This window comes from Periplaneta americana, chromosome 3, assembly GCF_040183065.1.
Source record: "Periplaneta americana isolate PAMFEO1 chromosome 3, P.americana_PAMFEO1_priV1, whole genome shotgun sequence".
Classification (NCBI taxonomy): domain Eukaryota; kingdom Metazoa; phylum Arthropoda; class Insecta; order Blattodea; family Blattidae; genus Periplaneta; species Periplaneta americana.
Genome location: NC_091119.1, coordinates 183151640 through 183171029, shown reverse-complemented (window position 1 = coordinate 183171029; position 19390 = coordinate 183151640). Strand labels below are relative to the sequence as shown.

The following is a 19390-nucleotide window of genomic DNA, read 5'->3' as shown; positions in this document are numbered from 1 at the left end:
AAAGGCAAAAAGTTGCATAAGCTCTCCCAGAAGGATGTTCAGGCCATGAACCGGTGTCGGTGACGATGGTGAACATTCCACAAGACTCATCCGAAAGACCCACTGGGCAAGACGCTCTGATAGACCCGGTAGGTTAGTTAAATCTGGTGACTATAGGGACATATCTGAGCCATTTCTTATGCATTTCCGTGCTGGAAAGTTAATATTTGGCTTTAACATTTAACTTATCTCACTCGTTCGTCTTCAGGGAGTTGTATGAGCGACCAGACTGCAGGACTTCATTTTGCCTGTCCATAGACAATGTTAAACAATGGAAGGAGTCCATAATTGTACGTATTTTTAAAAAGGGGGACAAAACCAACTGTGGTAACTTTCGAGGAATATCACTTTTGTTGACGTCGTAAAAAATTTTCTCCAATATTCTTTTGAGAGGATTAACTCCGTACGTAGATGAAATTATTGGGGATCATCAGTGCGGTTTTCGGCGTAATAGATCGACTATTGATCAGATTTTTTGTATTCGACAGATAATGGAGAAAAAAATGGGAGTATAAGGGTACAGTACATCAGTTATTCATAGATTTCAAAAAGGCATATGACTCGGTTAAGAGGGAAGTATTATATGATATTCTTATTCCCAAGAAACTAGTTCGATTAGTTAAAATGTGTCTCAGTGAAACATACAGCAGAGTCCGTATAGGTCAGTTTCTATCTGACGCTTTTCCAATTCACTGCGGGCTAAAGCAGGGAGATGCACTATCACCTTTACTTTTTAACTTCGCTTTAGAATATGCCATTAGGAAAGTTCAGGATAACAGGCAGGGTTTGGAATTGTACGGGTTACATCAGCTTCTTGTCTATGCGGATGACGTGAATATGTTAGGAGAAAATACACAAACGATTAGGGAAAACACGGAAATTTTACTTGAAGCAAGTAAAGCGATCGGTTTGGAAGTAAATCCCGAAAAGACAAAGTATATGATTATGTCTCGTGACCAGAATATTGTACGAAATGGAAATATAAAAATTGGAGATTTATCCTTCGAAGAGGTGGAAAATTTCAAATATCTTGGAGCAACAGTAACAAATATAAATGACACTCGGGAGGAAATTAAACGCAGAATAAATATGGGAAATACGTGTTATTATTCAGTTGAGAAGTTCTTATCATCCAGTCTGCTGTCCAAAAATCTGAAAGTTAGAATTTATAAAACAGTTATATTACCGGTTGTTCTGTATGGTTGTGAAACTTTGACTCTCACGTTGAGAGAGGAACATAGGCTAAGGGTGTTTGAGAATAAGGTGCATAGGAAAATATTTGGGGCTAAGCGGGATGAAGTTACAGGAGAATGGAGAATGTTACACAACGCAGAACTGCACACATTGTATTCTTCACCTGACATAATTAGGAACATTAAATCCAGACGTTTGAGATGGGCAGGGCATGTAGCACGTATGGGCGAATCCAGAAATGCATATAGAGTGTTAGTTGGAAGACCGGAGGGAAAAAGATCTTTAGGGAGGCCGAGACGTAGATGGGAGGGTAATATTAAAATGGATTTGAGGGAGGTGGGATATGATGATAGAGACTGGATTAATCTTGCTCAGGATAGGGACCGATGGCGGGCTTATGTGAGGGCGGCAATGAACCTTTGGGTTCCTTAAAAGCCATTTGTAAGTAAGTATAGACAGTGTTAAAGCTCATTCATAATGAAAATTAAACATAACGTAAGCGTTAACTTAACGTTACAGTAAAATCAAGAAGTCATACCATCATTCACGATGGGAACATAAACATAACAGCAAACATACTTGGTAACCATGGAAACATAACAACGACGCCATTTCCTCATATTCTGTCGTATACTTCAGCGCTCCACGATTGTGTTCTGTTTGCAAATCACGTAAGCATAAGCATGAAAGTTTGGAGTTTGCAAACTTTCATGTTAACGTCTTACGGTAATGTTTATGTCAATGCTTATGTGAATCATTGTGAATGATCCCATTTGGTAGCCTGGGCGCAAACTTCTGTGTTTATGTTACGGTTATGTTTAATTTTCATTGTGAATGGGCCTTTAAGGGATCCACCTGGCACGCTTTTCTACGGAAGTAAATGAAAATTTACTTACTGTTTTGCATTGCAGTATCGCACGAAATCGGCCTACATTCTGAATCGACCGACTGATATGCGATTATTAGTTCATATTATATGTATATATGTATTGAGGGTTTTGTTACTTCATTGTTTTTAGGTGGGAATCGAACCCACGAGACAATGCCTTTTACACAACGTAAAACCTGCCTGTCTTAAAAGATGCGTACGCGATCTGCCATTTAATTATGTCTGTTGCCTTAATTATAGCCTGCTTTGCTGAAGACTGTCAAAAGAGAGTTGGGTCATTATATAAGTGGTAATTTTATGTGGTTGTAGTGGCTATTATGTAATGAAATTGTAAAATAACGCGAGCGATTGACTTAATATTTAATGTGAAATACTGCATAGCCTACTTCTTACTGTAAGTAAACATTGAAACTATCTAATTATGTATGAGCGATGTTCAATATTAATACAGCCTATGTTTTGTAAAATTAATTATCCTCTTGTTATGTGGATTGGATTGTCATGACACTGGCTGGTTGGCTATTCGACGCCGGACCGGAATAGATCCGTGCATCTTGGTTCACATCAGACCAGGAACCATTAGCTCGAAGCCCTGTGGAGCCGGATCATCCGACCCGCTGCTTCGGTACCAAGGGATTTAGAGAGCGAAGTGCTGGTTTCAACAGTGACGTGTCGTAATTTGACACTCTCAAAAATGACGCTGGCAATATAAACTTTTTTTGAGTATTATTATTATTATTATTATTATTATTATATATTTTTAATGTAATTACACAAGTAGGACCTACATAATTTTATATTACGAATTTTTTGTAGAAATTCCCTATATTATTATTATTATTATTATTATTATTATTATTATTATTACTATTATTATTATTATCATCATTATCATTATTATTACCATTATTATTATTATTATTATTATTATTATTATTATTATTATTATTATTATTATTATTATTGACTTATTGTTAGTAGTTTTTATATATCTTTTGTGCGAGATCGTGCGTATTTGCTTGGTTTCCGCACAAAACAAATCCGCGGAAAGTCTAAAATTCCACATTCAGTATTCCCAACCTAACACGCATAACAATTTCCCTCTTCTTACCGCTTGAGTGACATATTGATTTTACTGCTTTAGGCTTTTAACATATTATTTTTAGACACGTTCAATATAGTAATAATTATAAATTGGAAACTTACCACTGCAATTTCACCTAAATTGCACTGTTAATTATTGTTTTTAAATTTTTGCAAAAATTAAGTAAACTCTACAACTCCACTAAAGTTACTGCATTCGTGATGCAAGTAACATTAAGGAAGTCGTGAAAAAATCAACAAGATTCCAGACTGGGGGAAAAAAAAAGACAGACGTATATCACGGCCTTCTGGAGTATAGTAAACACAGAAAATATTTTAAAGCAACAATGTTGAAGATAGATATTTTTGTTTTGCAAATTTGCCGTCATTGAACAGAGACCAAGATGGAGATTTCACTGCAACTAATTAGAAATTCTTCTTTCAGGTATGTAATAAACGATCTTCGCACAAAATAATCTACGATACACGAGCGGTATGTTTTCTTTCAATTCTCGGAAATTAAAAAAGCTCAACTACGTTTCGCTTTTTCAAACTTTTCCTCGAACATGAAAACTTCAACATACCGCTCTTGTAACGCATATTACTATTATGCTCGACCATGCCGAAATGTAGTATTTATACACCTGGTAGCAGTCCTTTAATGGACCTCATTAAAGTACATCTATTCATTAAATTTCAGGTGTTCCACCAATCAGAAAACACCATTGTAGAAGTATGAAAGCGGAAGTATCGATTATTCTCGGATATGCAATCGAAAGACAACTAGCGAAACGTCACGGAGGCTGGAAATCCAATACTGTCGCAGAAGGTTATGTTCTGTTACTGTAATAATTAGCGTTAATTGTAAATAATATTCAAATAAATTCAATTTGTCGTCTCGTTTTTCAATGTCTAAATCAATTTCAAGGTTACATCAAGATTAATGTTTATTTTACTCTCTAGATTATATCAAGGTCAATGACATTTGTTTCTCGAAAAAAAATCAATACTTTCGCGTCTGCGCACATCTCACAATTTGCGAGATATTGCACAAGGTCAGTTCCGCTCCCCAGTCAGATAAAAAAACATGAATACTTATGAATAATTTCAAGTTAGAAATATGGTCGAGCATAAAAAGTCGTATGAAACTTGCTTGTGCTCGGTTCATAAACATACTCGCATCTTAATTACTACCATTATAGGCTCGTTGCATAGTGTACTATTATTTATTTGACAATTTTTGTACATTGGTACTTCAATTTTCTTAAATAATATTTAACATCACAATAATATGAGACTTGTGGAAAGGATGACTCCTTTAACGTTCCTCAAAGCATCAATATATCAGTGTGTCTTTTCCTCTTGAGGCGACAATCAGGTGGTGCAGGGGCAGGTTCCGTGGAATCTGGTTCAATTTTTTAAGTAGGTTATTTTACGACGCTTTATCAACATCTTAGGTTATTTAGCCTCTGAAGGAGATGAAGGTGATAGTGCCGGTGAAATGAGTCCGGGGTCCAACAGCGAAAGTTACCCAGCATTTTCTCATATTGGGTTGAGGGAAAACCCCGGGAAAAACCTCAATCAGGTAACTTGCCCCGAACGGGAATCGAACCGGGGCCACCTGGTTTCGCGACCAGACGCGCTAGCCGTTACTCCACAGGTGTGGACTCTGGTTGAATGTGTTGGCAATGTTGCATACAGGGTGTTAAGAAAAAATTATCCAATATTTTAGGAAGTACTAGTATGCATCAAAACAAGAAAAAAAAGTCTAATAAACATGGGTCCTACAACACACATTGCGGAAAAAATGTATGCATGAACCACATCTGTAGTCTTTGCTGACATGGCACATGCTCCAACAAGGTAGGCAATACGTTAATTAGAAATCCTGACAACGAGCTCCAGTTAATCTCTGTGGTAGCACGTATGGCCCTTAATTTATCGTCAAGAACGCCTGCTCATACGTTGATTGAGGATCGGTGCTGATGCCTTGTTACTTCAACTGCATGGGAATTTTCATCAGCCCCCCACACAGGCTGCTTACGAAAATTCACAACATCATCTCTGCTGGGGGGGGGAAAAAAAAAAAAAAAAAAAAACTCGAACAGGTAACTTGTCCCAATCAAGATTTGAACTCGGGATCCCCTCGTTTCACGGTCAGGCCTGCTAACCGTTACTCCACAGCGGTGGAAATTACTTTGCACTTAATAAATTAACCAAACTAATTAGGATTTATCGTAAACTAATAGAGTAATACGATGGCGCCGGTATTTGAACCCGGGTTTTCAGCTCTACGTGCTGATGCTTTTCCACGGAGAATTTTTCTCCGTTCCATTACTCTTACATCGTATGATGACGCAGAATATCTGCATGGAAATATCATATGTACTTCGGTACATTAAAATAATATATATGATATGCGTAAATCACTTCGTGATTTAAGACGGCGCTTATTCCGTCGGATCCCGGCCAACTAGTCACTCATAACGAGTGCACCTCAGCACATGTGTGAACTTCAGTTCTACGTTCATAGACATCTATGACGTAGTGCAGAGGGTGGCCACTAGAGGGAACCCAAGAGTTGGAGCTTAATCTGAGACGATTCTGTCCGACGCCGGGGTGGTATCCGGTGTGGCTTAGTGGAAAAGCATCAGCACGTAGAGCTGAAAACCCGGGTTCAAATTCCGGCGCCGGAGAGAATTTTTCTCCGTTCCATTACTCTTACATCGTATGATGACGCAGAATATCTGCATGGAAATATCATATGTACTTCGGTACATTAAAATATTATATAATAGAGTAATATGTACTTGAATCCTCAAAAATATTATTCTTTAGCTATTCAAATATAGCTCTCCTGACAAAACTGGTTAGCATGAACAGTTTATTAATATCGTTGCGGGTTAATTATTATTTTTTTCACGAGATTCAATATTTTACAGCATTATTAGCTATATTGAATAACGAAACAGGCTTCTTCCCACGAATGGTTGAAGCCTATTAGCGTTGATGTCTATTCTTATTTGTGTCGCTCTTCATTGCGAACACTTTCCTTAGTAAATGCACATGAAACATTACCACTACTAGAGTTCACTGCGTATGACGTCATCAGTAACCATTTTTCTCTTCACTGCTCTGAGCTCATCTCCTCCCGTTCAAACTCCCGAGCAAGATCGCTCAGAATCTTGAATGCTCCCAGCTGATGATCCCTACTTAGTTCAGTCTAAATGCGACGAATGTTACATTCCGACACGTGCCCTGGTGGAATTCGTGAATTCGATGCTAACAGGCGAGACATCCTGCCTCAGTAATGGTCCCATCCACAGGCGAATACCTGATAAACTCTTGAGCCCGGAGCCCGATTGTGGTGGACGAAGTACACGTCGTACACGGTTTTTCTCATGATACTCCCATTTCCTTCTTTAACTGTATCAACACTGTTCAACTCCTTATTCGATCTATTATCTGCAATAATCAAATAGCCTGCGTTGAATGAAGTCTTGGAAGTAGCACGGGCCTCCAATGCTGATTATGTGATGCTTGTAAAAGATTTGCATTTCATAACCTCAGAATATAAGGTTTTCGTTCACTGCAACAGGCTACGTTTTGATAAATAAATTATTTGTATATATTGTGTAAAATGTAAATATTGCTCATTTGCATATTGATTTTTGTTATTATTTTGTCCCTGTAACGTCATGTGACGAAGGAAGAACATTTTCTTAGATTAAACAAATTTTTACTGGCAGTTATAGCAAAAGATGTGAATTTCATAATCTCAGAATATATGATTTTGTTCACCGTAATGGAATTGATTTCGTTAAATGAATTAATCGTATACTTACTTACTTACTGGCTCTTAAGGAACCAGGAGGTTCATTGCCGCCCTCACATAAGCCCGCCATTGGTCCCTATCCTGAGCAAGATTAATCCATTCTCTATCATCATATTCCACCTCCCTCAAATCCATTTTAATATTATCTTCCCATCTACGTCTCGGCCTCCCTAAAGGTCTTTTTCCCTCCGGCCTCCCAACTAACACTCTATATGCATTTCTGGATTCGCCCATACGTGCTACATGCTCTGCCCATCTCAAACGTCTGGATTTAATGTTCCTAATTATGTCAGGTGAAGAATACAATGCGTGCAGTTCTGTGTTGTGTAACTTTCTCCATTCTCCTGTAACTTCATACCTCTTAGCCCCAAATATTTTTCCTAAGCACCTTATTCTCAAACATCCTTAACCTATGTTCCTCTCTCAAAGTGAGAGTCCAAGTTTCACAACCATAAAGAACAACTGGTAATATAACTGTTTTATAAATTCTAACTTTCAGATTTTTTGACAGCAGACTGGATGATAAAAGCTTCTCAACCGAATAATAACAGGCATTTCCCATATTTATTCTGTGTTTAATTTCCTCCCGAGTATCATTTATATTTGTTACTGTTGCTCCAAGATATTTGAACTTCTCCACCTCTTCAAAAGATAAATTTCCAATTTTTATATTTCCATTTCGTACAATATTCTGGTCACGAGACATAATCATATACTTTGTCTTTTCGGGATTTACTTCCAACCCTATCGCTTTACTTGCTTCAAGTAAAATTCCCGTGTTTTCCCTAATCGCTTGTGGATTTTCTCCTAACATATTCACGTCATCCGCATAGACAAGCAGCTGATGTAACCCGTTCAATTCCAAACCCTCTCTGTTATCCTGGACTTTCCTAATGTCATACTCTAGAGCAAAGTTAAAGAGTAAAGGTGATAGTGCATCTCCCTGCTTTAGCCCACAGTGAATTGGAAACGCGAATTAATCGTATATATTATATAATATAGCATTTTCAGTTAATGCGTATCATGTTTCCTATTATGTTCTATAATATATATATATATATATATATATATATATATATATATATATATATATATACTACTTTCAGTATTATTTTCGATCTAATTATATTTTGTCATATGTAGCTCTAATATTTTGTACAGAGCTAGTCTCGCAGTGTTATTGCGCTAAAAAGTAGCTGGACAGACCATTTCAATTTAGTAGCAATCCCACTTACAATTGTCATGCTTCATTATTATTATTTACCGAACTAGGTTATACCTTTCGTAGCGTCCTGACGTAAGCATTTACAGTCAGAGTTTGAAGCCTAAAACTCCAGGCTATACTGACCGATAACTTTCCCAACTTGTTTGGGGACGAGAATGCGCTGCCTAGTTGTCAGAAAAGCTGGAACATTGAGTATCTTAAAACTATTATATTATTGAAGTATAGGATGAGGGAATTGCGAAGGAAGATGTTATTGGATTATAGTTTAATTCTTTCAGTATACATAAGATACATTACAGTACACAATCTGTTTCTTACATGAGTCTAAATAAATGATACTACAACAGACATGGAAACACTCAACACGAGTGATGATCAGATATATGATGATCATATGATGAAAAAACACTACTATTTGTTTTTATCACTGTTCTTCTATTTACCCTTCTACAGTTTCACCATCGCTCCATATGTCAGGATAATCCATAGCACCAGTTGTTTTTTACTCGAATGGAGCTTCCTATAGTGGATCATATCTTCGGGAAATTCATACCGTAAGATTTCTGAAAAGAGAAGGAAAATAATATGTAGGAGCAATGAAAAAAAAAGTAATAATTTGTGTCCTTTTTAAAAATGTGAAAATAGAATCGCTACAATCACTGGAAACATGTTTTCTTGAAGACGATAACGTTGTGAGTTATTGTTTCTTTTGAAAAAAAAAGAGGTTTGGGTGGATGGATAATACACTGACACCATTAGACTTCGGACGTCATGGAAATACAGGAGATGCGATAAACTCAGCAATGTGAACAAGTCCATTCTTATACTCAATGGGAGTCAGCATGTACACAGCCACTTGGAAGAGTTTATTATAATCTATGGAGGGAGTAGCAATATATATTAAAAAAATAATAGTAATAATAATATATAATAATAATTTTATTATTATTATTATTATTATTATTATTATTATTATTATTATTATTATTATTATTATTGGAGGATTGATAGGTTATTTAATTCCGTTGATTAGACACAATTCAATCTTACAACAAATTGTATTTATTTATTCTAAATCCATTATCCTAATTCCTGCATAAATATTACACTCAATCATTGCGATTTCCTCTAATTTCCTGTCAGTTTTTTTAATTGTTATTTAACGACGCAGTGTCAAATATTTGGTTATCTAGCGTAAATGGAATTAGTGATAGCGAGATTGTATTTGTCGAGATGAGTCCTACGATTCGCCATAGGATTACCTGACATTTGTCTCAAAGTTGAAAAAATCTCGGAAAAATCTAACCAGACAATGAACCTAAACTGGATTCAAACTCATGCCTGAACGATTGCCTTGCAGTTGATACAGAATCGTTAGATGGTTGATTGTAAATTTTACTTTCATATCCCCTTAGCTGGTATTTGGACGTTTTCTGTCCATGCTAGACAGAATTACGATGCGGCATGTAATATAAAAGAGGATACTGTCGCTACATGGTCTAGACCATCAACTTGTCATGCAAGCGGTCAAGCCTGGGTTTCTCATTGAAAAATCTATAATGACATTTTATAGCAGACAAGGTCGCAGTTGGAGTTTTCTTGAGGCTGTCTCGTTTTCCCACATTATACCAACATCATTCCTTCCGAGCTCCATTGCATTATCATCCCAATATATTTCCGTGCAGGCGCTAGTCTAGGGGCAAGCGAGGTTCCTTCGAAATCTGAATATTTAACGAACCTTAGCGCAGTCAGCTAGTGTGGATTGGGAATGCGCCTAGGAGGAAGTTTAGTACTAAATATCTATAAGGTCGCAGTGCTGAGCCATAGTCCCTCCAATAGCAACATTAAATAAGAATTAATGTTTTTTTTTTAATTTTACCGGCCAGAGGCCATTTTCCTGAAGTTTTCTACATTTTACAGTTTACTTTTTACAATAGAAACACAACACCAGTGCCCGAGGCGGGACTCGAACTCTCAACCATTCGGACCAAGCGGAGGAGACATTCCGTGTCTCTACCATTTGCGCCACCCAGACCGGCTGTATGTCCTAGATGGGGTTTAAATTAACCTGAAAAAAGAACATACAAGAACATCTTACATAGACTTTATTTACGGGCTACTGTACGTTGCGAAAGCGACAAAATAAACAATTTAAAACAAACATAATGACTTTGAATCCTGTTACAGTAATTTGTGAATTTAATGTATTTCTTTGATTCAAACTTATTTTAGGAAATCTTCAGCAATATAAAGATGTACTGACTTTTGACTAACTCTGAATATGGGATGTAATAAAAATATATGTCAAAAATATAGGAAAACATTCCTCACATGTAGATGATGCACATCCATCCAGAAACGCATTGCCTTACATTGTATGACTGCAAGCTATTTTCTTTCTGTAAGGAATGCCATCACTGCTGTTGTATACATTACACCTCACACCAGAACACTGAATACCTCATTTGTAATTATATCATAATCAGAAATATAAAAGAGCGTCTACATGTAATCAAACTGTTCTGGTGTGAGTTTACTGCACGGCAGTTATAATGGCATTCCACACTAACTTATGTAGCTTGCGCATCATATCATGTAAGTATAGTTGTAAGAAAAACTCTAACGAGGAAATAAAACTTTTCCGGACTCATGTCCACAAAACATATTTTCATGCTCTACATCAGTGATGTCAAAGTAAGCGCAGGAATAAGCAGCCTGTTGGATTAAGAAAACAGTGGTGCACAAACTTCAAACGGAACGTGAAATTTTATGTCGTTATTTTTATATGGCTTCTTTCTGTTTGTTATTTTCTATATTGTCTGTAAAAACAAAAGTACTACCACCTATTTCTTAGCCTATTATTGCAGTTGTGTTTTAAACGTTAATAAAATAATAATAGAGTAAAGAAGGAATATTCACACAAATTCCATAATAACTACAACTATACTGTACTATGTGAATTAAACACATCATTCATAAAGAAAGTGTTATCCCAAAGAAAGACACTGAATATGACATGATAAGTTGAAATTGATATTGATGGTATCTTTACCCTTATAAAAGTAATCAAAACTATATTATAGTACAAAGTAAAGTTGTCTAGGTATATGTTTTAACTGTGACTGATATTACATAATAAAACTTTTATCGCATTATGCTTTTAGGTGATAATGGTGCGCAACTTTCTGTTATCAGAATATTAAATTATCTCCAAATTGCTGAAGCTATAGAGGTGATGTTTTACCAACACATAGGCACATATCTTTTGTTTGTGATGTAACAGTATTTGCTTTGTTAATTCATTTCCTTACAAACATTTTCCATGCGAATATTTTTAAACATTTTAATACACAATCTTCAGTAATACGTATTTATGATATATTACATTTACGTAAACATAGTTTTAGTACCTGTAAGGCTACTAAACAAACCTATCTGAAAATTTCACTTTTCTGTAAAAAAAAGTAGAGAAAATATTCCTTTTGAATAAAAAAGCAAACTTGTGAAAAATGAACATTAAAATTAAAACTTACATTCTTATAATGCACTTATACTTCTCAGACAAATCTAAAAATTAACATGGATACAGTTTTAATAAGTTCTCTTCCCTTTACCCATTGAATCAGTGCTGGCCATCCCTGAATATAGCTCGACCAAGCGGCATATACTATCTCTTTCATCTGTCTCTTTCCTTTCCGCTGTAAAGAGCTCAGGCTGTCCTGGGCTCTAAAGCGCGCGCTTGCTCCTATGGGCATCAGTTGACATCACTGCTCTACATGTACAGAATGTTTCCCTAAAGTTTTGACATACTTTTTGTTACATCCTGCATATAGATGATTAAATAGTAATTTTTTGTTACATCCTGTATATAGATAATTAAATAGCCCAAGTTAATTAAAGTTATTAAGTCAACTGTTTATGTTGCAATGTTGCAGGAATCCTTCACATGAGTACTGCCAATCATGCCATGGTACAGAGTTTCTCTTCGAAGTCCGTCCGAAATTTCATCGCTGAAATATGTTATTGTAGCTTGAAGAATTTACCTGATACTTCTGCAGCTTCAGTAAGCGTAAGGACAACATTTTCGAGTAAGTAACGATACTTTTCTAGATCTCTTTCTTCATGTGAACTGTAACAGGTTCCAAGTAAGTGTTAAGTTGACATAGCCTTCTGACATTGGACTTACAGTTCCAGAAAAAAAAAATGACCCATGATGGGAGTCCATCTGTATGTAGATAATACATTTCGTAAAACTGTCTACAAGTTGCATATGTAAAGGCGCTCTTGATTACTGTACATGCGCAATGTATTATATCTAGATCTTAATATTAGGCGAGCTATTTTTTTTCTGGAACTGTACTTATTCATTGTGTATTTTGTGAACATTATATTTAAGAAATTTTTTTAAATTAATTTTGTGCAATAATTATCCAATTCGTCTTCGTCTTAGTACATGGATTGCGCCCAAGATAACTTTGCCTAACATGTTTCTGGGAAAGAAAATATTGTAAATTCCACGTAGATAAGAGAACGGTTTGTAAAGAAAATAGGTACTATTAGTTTACATACCACTAAAACATAGTGACACAGATTTTTCCACAAATTAAAGTGACACGACTAACATTTATCGGAATATGCTGATTCTGAAAGTAAACCAAAGGCAAACACGACCAATACGCTGTCATTGTCCAACGCATGATGCAACAGCTCAAAGTGAAGCTTATTTATTTTTATAATTCTTTGATGACTTTAGAAAAAATAAAATATTAATTTCAGAAAAGTTTCGTATGATACAGAGGTTAGTAGAGTTGCATAAATCGTTTATTTTCTAAAGGGGTTCTTAATCTATGGTCCCTGTTTGTGAATACTCAAATAATTAGTTATATGAAATAATAGAATAGCTACATGTAAACAAGTATTTAATTAAGTTATATAATAGTACATTATGCAACGAGCCTATAATGAAGGTAATTAAGAAGCGAGTATCGATATTTACGAAACGACCGCAAGCGAGTTTCATAATTTTCATACGAGCTTCTTAATTACCATTATAGGCGAGTTTCATACGACTTTTTATGCTCGACCATATTTCTAACTTGGTATTATTAATTTTCTTTGTATCTGGACCTTGACCAATGTCCCGTATGTTGTGAGATGTGCACAGACGCGAAAGTGTTGATTTTTTCAGAGGAACAGATGTTCACATTGACCTTGCTAGGCCATAAGAACCTACAGAGATAACATTGAAATTAAATTAGACATTGAAAAACGAGATGACAAATTGAATTTATTTGAATATTATTTACAATTAACGCTAATTATTATAGTAACAGAACATAACCTTCTGCGACAGTATTGGATTTCCAGCCTCCGTGACTTTTCGCTAATTCTCTTTCGATTGCATATCCGAGAATAATCGATACTTGCGGTTTTATAACGGTAGAAAGCTGACCTGTCATTGGCTGAACAGTTGTAACCTGAGTCGTCATTGGCTGAAAGACCTGACCTTTAATGAGTAGGTGTACTTTAATGACATGCATTAAAGGTCTGCTACCAGGTGTATAATTACTACATTTCGGCATGGTCGAGCATAAAATAATAAAATAGCTACACTTAAACACGTAACTGTTACTGTTTTTCATAAAATCGGTGAAATGCAATACTGTAAGGAAATGCAATGTTTTATGTAACACAGTTCATATGAGTGAAGAGATTTTTCAGGTCAGCGTTCTGTCTAGTAAATGACTACGGTTATTACATTAATTTTTACAAAATCTCCTTTAATTGAAGAGTTTTTGTACGAAAGATTTTTCGATTGAAGGCTTAATAGTTATTCTATAAGTAATAGGTAATTTCGGGACAGCAATTTCTTGGAGACATACACCGATATGGTCTAATACCATGCCTTTGTTATTCCATCTCGTATGGAATGATATAGTATAAGTAAAACTTAAAAATGGTGCATATTATTTTGAGTAAATCACAAATTTGTATTACTTTGAAAAAATAATTGTCGTAATTTTAGTCTAAATTGTTATATTTCTTGCGCATTACCCTCAATATTGCTTGACTGGCTTTTCGCACCCTTTACCAATTGATATTGTTGTGATTAACTTTTTCTTTGTAAATTCCTTAACATAATTATTTTTACAGCGTTCAGATATGTAGGTATTCGAAAGTGAAACGTTAATGCGCTTTACTTTCGAGAAAACTGGCCACACTTTCTGAATGGAGAGAAATGCTAAAAATGACTGCGATGGTGGCACCAGTACGTTCTCTCCCTGGTCGCTCTACAGGCACAACCCACTGTAGGCACTGCAGTGAGTATGAAACTTTACCACATGTGCTTGGGAGTTGCCCACAGGGAGAAGTAGTCAGAATAAAACGTCACAACACCATACGTTCTATGATCGCAGATGCACTTCGATCCAAAAATCTAGACGTTCACGAGGAAGTTCATTGTATTGCTGATGGTGGAAGCAATCGTAGGATCGATATCATAGCTATGAATAGGAATAAACAGACAGCAGAAATAATTGATCCTACCATCAGATTTGAAATCTCAGCCACTCAACCATCTGAAGTGAACGAAGAGAAAAAGAAAATCTACGAGCCCACGATTTAGTACCTATCGGCGAAATACAACATAGAAAAAATCACAGTTACCGGTCTCTTCTTCGGAGCAAGAGGCACCATCCCGAAAGCCTTTGTAAAGTGGAGGGAAAAATACAAGCTGACGAGAGATCTTCAAGATGCCATCGTCACCACCATAATAAAATTTTCTTTAGCGATATTTCGTCAGCATCTTTATGGTGTACATTCAATTTAAATTACACTTGGTTCTATTTTTTTTTCTTAGGTCTTATTCACTTTTGTCTGAAACATGTTTATATAATTTTTTATTTTAAATTTTATTGTGAGCTATTCTGTGTCGCAGGGCAAACCCAAAATATTGGGTCAGACTACTAAATTAAATTAAATAGTGACTTCATTAAATTACAGTTAGCCTAGGATGATTGAAATTATGATGCCTTTAAAACGAAGTAGTTTAGAATTTAACCAGCCGTGATAAAACATGAATGCGAGATCATAATCATTATTCTTACACAAATGAGGGTGAATAATAGATACGGGGAATATGAAGACAGAAGAGGTTAATTTAACATAGTTCAATTTTAAAGTACTTAGCTGTGATATTAATTTCCAAATTAATCCAGTTCTCTGTGATGACATACATTTTTCATATCATTACAGTTTCAAATAAATCATTGGCGTCACATTGATGTGAGAATGGTTTCGACTATCAATTACATTGTTGTCTCGAGACTAGACCTCGATGCAAGTATGAAGTAATTAACAAAACGTGTCCTCCTTGTTAGATTTAAATGGGCAGAATATAAAGACAGAAATGAAAATAAATGTAAAATTTTATTTCAAATGCCAAATATCGTTACTATTCCGAGCGTGCTCACAGTAGCTAGGGTTGCCAACTTTTTGTGAAGAAAATGGGAACTAAGGCATCGATATAATTTCACAAAAAAGTGATAAATTATTCGATTCAGTAGCTAAAAAGTAACTTTATTCTACACTTTAACAGATAGGTTTAATTAGAAGTATTTCGGGACAGATTTTGTCTCGCGCTGTAGTTGAAGCTCTGATTTTATTAGACGTGTTGTGCTCCTATTTCGAACATTTGTCCAATTTATTTAACTAGCTAGCTAGTGAGTACAAATTAAATTTATAAAACAAAAATGTTTCTAGCCACTACCGTAAGAGCCAAACTCGTGTACGGTGTAGTCTTAGTCAATAATATAACATAAAATTTACAAGGACAGTTTACTAAATACAGTAAGTACCAATTTAAACCAATAAATACAACACAAGAGCAAGAATAAAGAAGAAAGAGAGAAAGAGAGAAAAACTACACATTTAATATAAATTGACAATCCGACAGAAGCCAGTGATATTCAGTTAAAACATTAATATAGTCGACAGAAATAAAATGTAAAAAAATACATTTGTTAATATTATATATCATGGATAATTTTACAAATTTCTTCTTTAAAAGCTTCAATTTTAAAATATTTCAAATTTGGAAAATGGTTTGTAATTTTATTATAAAGTCTTGGGCCGAAACTAGCACCATGTTTAAGAGCTGCACTTAATTAATTAATTAATAAATTAATGTTCATGAGATAAAACATCCTCTTTGTATGAGAATTGCTACTTGGCATGCTTAGAATAAATCTAGCCAGTTTTTCCAAATTTATAACACTAATATTGTTTGATTTTAAACTGGTGAGCACTAAAACCTATTTCTGGCAAGCATTACCGCCTGAAAAGATTGCACATTTTAATGTATCTCTTGAACAACAAAATTCATTATATAAATCATAATCATTCACGGCAAAATCGAATATTTAGAATAAAGATTTTTACATTATGCAAAAATAAGGGAGAAAGTTCTCCAAGAGAAGGAAAATACGGGAGCCGAGAACTGTTAAAAATTAAGGAAAATATGGGATATTTCGGGAAATACGGAAGAGTTGGCAACCCTAACAGTAGCAATCACAAACAGCATAAACATTTAATGTAATTATAGGGATTAATCGAATCCCTGTCACTTTCTTTTTTTTTAAGTTTATAATACTAGTGTTATGAACTGTTTTATTGGCTGTCGCTTAGAAAAGTAGAAATTATTTGGTAGCACTCGTGTAACGCACCTAAGAGAATAAAACAATAGACGAACTCCGCTCGAACGACTTATCGATGGCTAAGCAGTGATACCTCGTATCTACAAAAATGGTCATTTAGTTTAATCACATTATTATTTATCATAACTATATTATTATTATTATTATTATTATTATTATTATTATTATTATTATTATTATTATTATTATTATTGTACAGTTAACTAATATTTTGTCCTCGAGTAGAAGATCTTACAAAACAGACACACGTAAAATGTTTGTCTACTTTGAGAGAAATTAATTTTTAAAACAGATCTCTGTTTCACCTGCAAATTCACAGATACGAGGTATCACTTCTTAGCCATCGATATATCGACATGTATCGAAGAGTTATTAATATCACTCGCTTCACATATCGAAGTAAAATCCCATGGTGATGTATATAGGACTTGTAATAAAAACTATTTATTTTACACAAAAGTTATTACAAACAAATCGTAATGTGGTATTCTGAATAAATAATTTCACATGTTGGTTGTTAAGATTATTTCGCCCCTTGTTATTACTTGTGTACTAACCAGTTTCTTCACACTTCTTCGTCCTGGAGAGGTTAGGAACAATTGCTTCCTGCGTGTCATGTTAGAGCTCCGAACCGTAACGAACCACATCCCTTCAGTAACTAGTCTCTGAACCTATTTCACGAGTCTCTTAAATACTAACTTACCTACTTCCTGAAAGGAGATACCTATCCATTGTTCAGATGATTTATTCCTAAAGACAGATGAAGGTCGTCTAATTTTTATGCATAATTGATTTTAAAAATATCCATCATGGAACGTCCGCCTCTAGGGAATATAAAAAGGAATTCGAAGTGATTGATGTTGTTTAGAACAAAAGAGGGATAGAAAGTTCCGACCAATTGCCTTATTCATAAATCGTGTCCTCTACTGGAGCTGTTTCGTAATCCTGTAGGATGTTTAGTGACGTCACAATGTCATATAACAAACACACGAATCTATTTATTTTCTTTCTCATGTCCCTAAAAACAAATGAGACCTTCCAGAAAGTACTATGAAATCTAATTCGTATGAAGTTTGTTTTCAAAAACGGTTTTATTGTAGCGTGCATGATCTCCCATGTTAATTATCTGGCAATTATATTATACTATTATTTATGTGTTACTGCGAAATTCAGCACGCCAATAGTTGTCAGCTGAGAAAGTGTTACATATGGAAAAGTTATGTATACTGATAAATACGAAAATAATTACTGGCTCTAAAGTGACTGATGTTTTATAATTATTGTAGGCTATATAAAAGTGTTAACAAATTCCATTTTAAGAACAAGTAACACTTTATAATCCATGTTACCTGCATCATACATTGGATGACATAAATGGTGTGTTTATCTTACATCGTTGATAAACTTTAAGAGACAGTGTCTACCCGAGACTGTTACGTTTTTCCGACAAACTCATAACTACAGGTAGGTACAGGGACATCATTTTATTTTTACAAACATTTTTAATATTAACTTGCCTATACCTCTGGATCAACGCCGTTTGCTACCCCCTTCCGCGACTGGAGTTCGATGATACTGGCGTAATATATGAACACATTACTTTACTAGGTATAGGAGGGAAGAAAAGTAGTTCTTCCATTTACGTAAACTAGGAAATATTGCGCTTTTGAGTTTGATCATTTTCATTAGGTTTTTGTTTAATCAAAATACAGTACAGTATTAACAATGAGCGTTTTTACTCACGAACTGAGCTATTCATTCGGACTTATTCATTATGCAGTGTATATTATACTGTCTACAGCACATTAGCGTACAATATAGAGAATGAAGTTAAATTGAAAAATACTCATAATAAGGATATTTAAACACATTTTTTTTAAAATGGTGGCCGTTCATTTCGATACAGGCTTCAGTTCTAATATGCACATTATCACACTATAGACTATTGTACCTAATCCCAATTACCAGTTTCGTTCTTCGTACTAGTAACTCATGTTGAATAATTCTGTACCTATTCTACAAAAGAGTACCTTACGTACTGTAAATTTAATCTTCACTTCTGCCCGATCGGAAAAGATAAAATTACTCAGACATACTATCTACTGTCCGTCAAAGTGGTTATGTCGTAGGATCGTAGTAAGGGAAGAAATCACGTGACAGTTAATTACTTAACGAGGCCCTTTTATTTAAGTTATTTTAAACAGTTGTATAATATTACGTAGACGTCCAATTCCTAACAGAAATTAATGTTCTTAGAAAAGAGCTAAGACAGCTCAGCCACTAGCTGGCGAATAAAAGCTGGTGGGGGAAACTGGGATACTACATAGGCAAATGGACGACAGTACCTGTGCGAAAATGATTCAATATTGAAAGCTCTTTCGTCACTGGAAAACGCGAACATATTTTTGGAA

At 35.0% G+C, this 19390-nt stretch overlaps 1 long non-coding RNA gene across 1 annotated transcript; it reads right to left on the bottom strand.

Annotated features, from left to right (window-relative positions):
- Positions 1-8515: 8515 nt before the first annotated feature.
- Positions 8516-17654, bottom strand: LOC138696901 (uncharacterized). The gene is made up of 2 exons (XR_011331485.1): positions 17537-17654; positions 8516-8828 (listed from the first exon to the last, which is right to left on the bottom strand). It is a non-coding gene; the product is annotated as an uncharacterized lncRNA (long non-coding RNA).
- Between the last annotated feature and the right edge of the window lie 1736 nt (positions 17655-19390).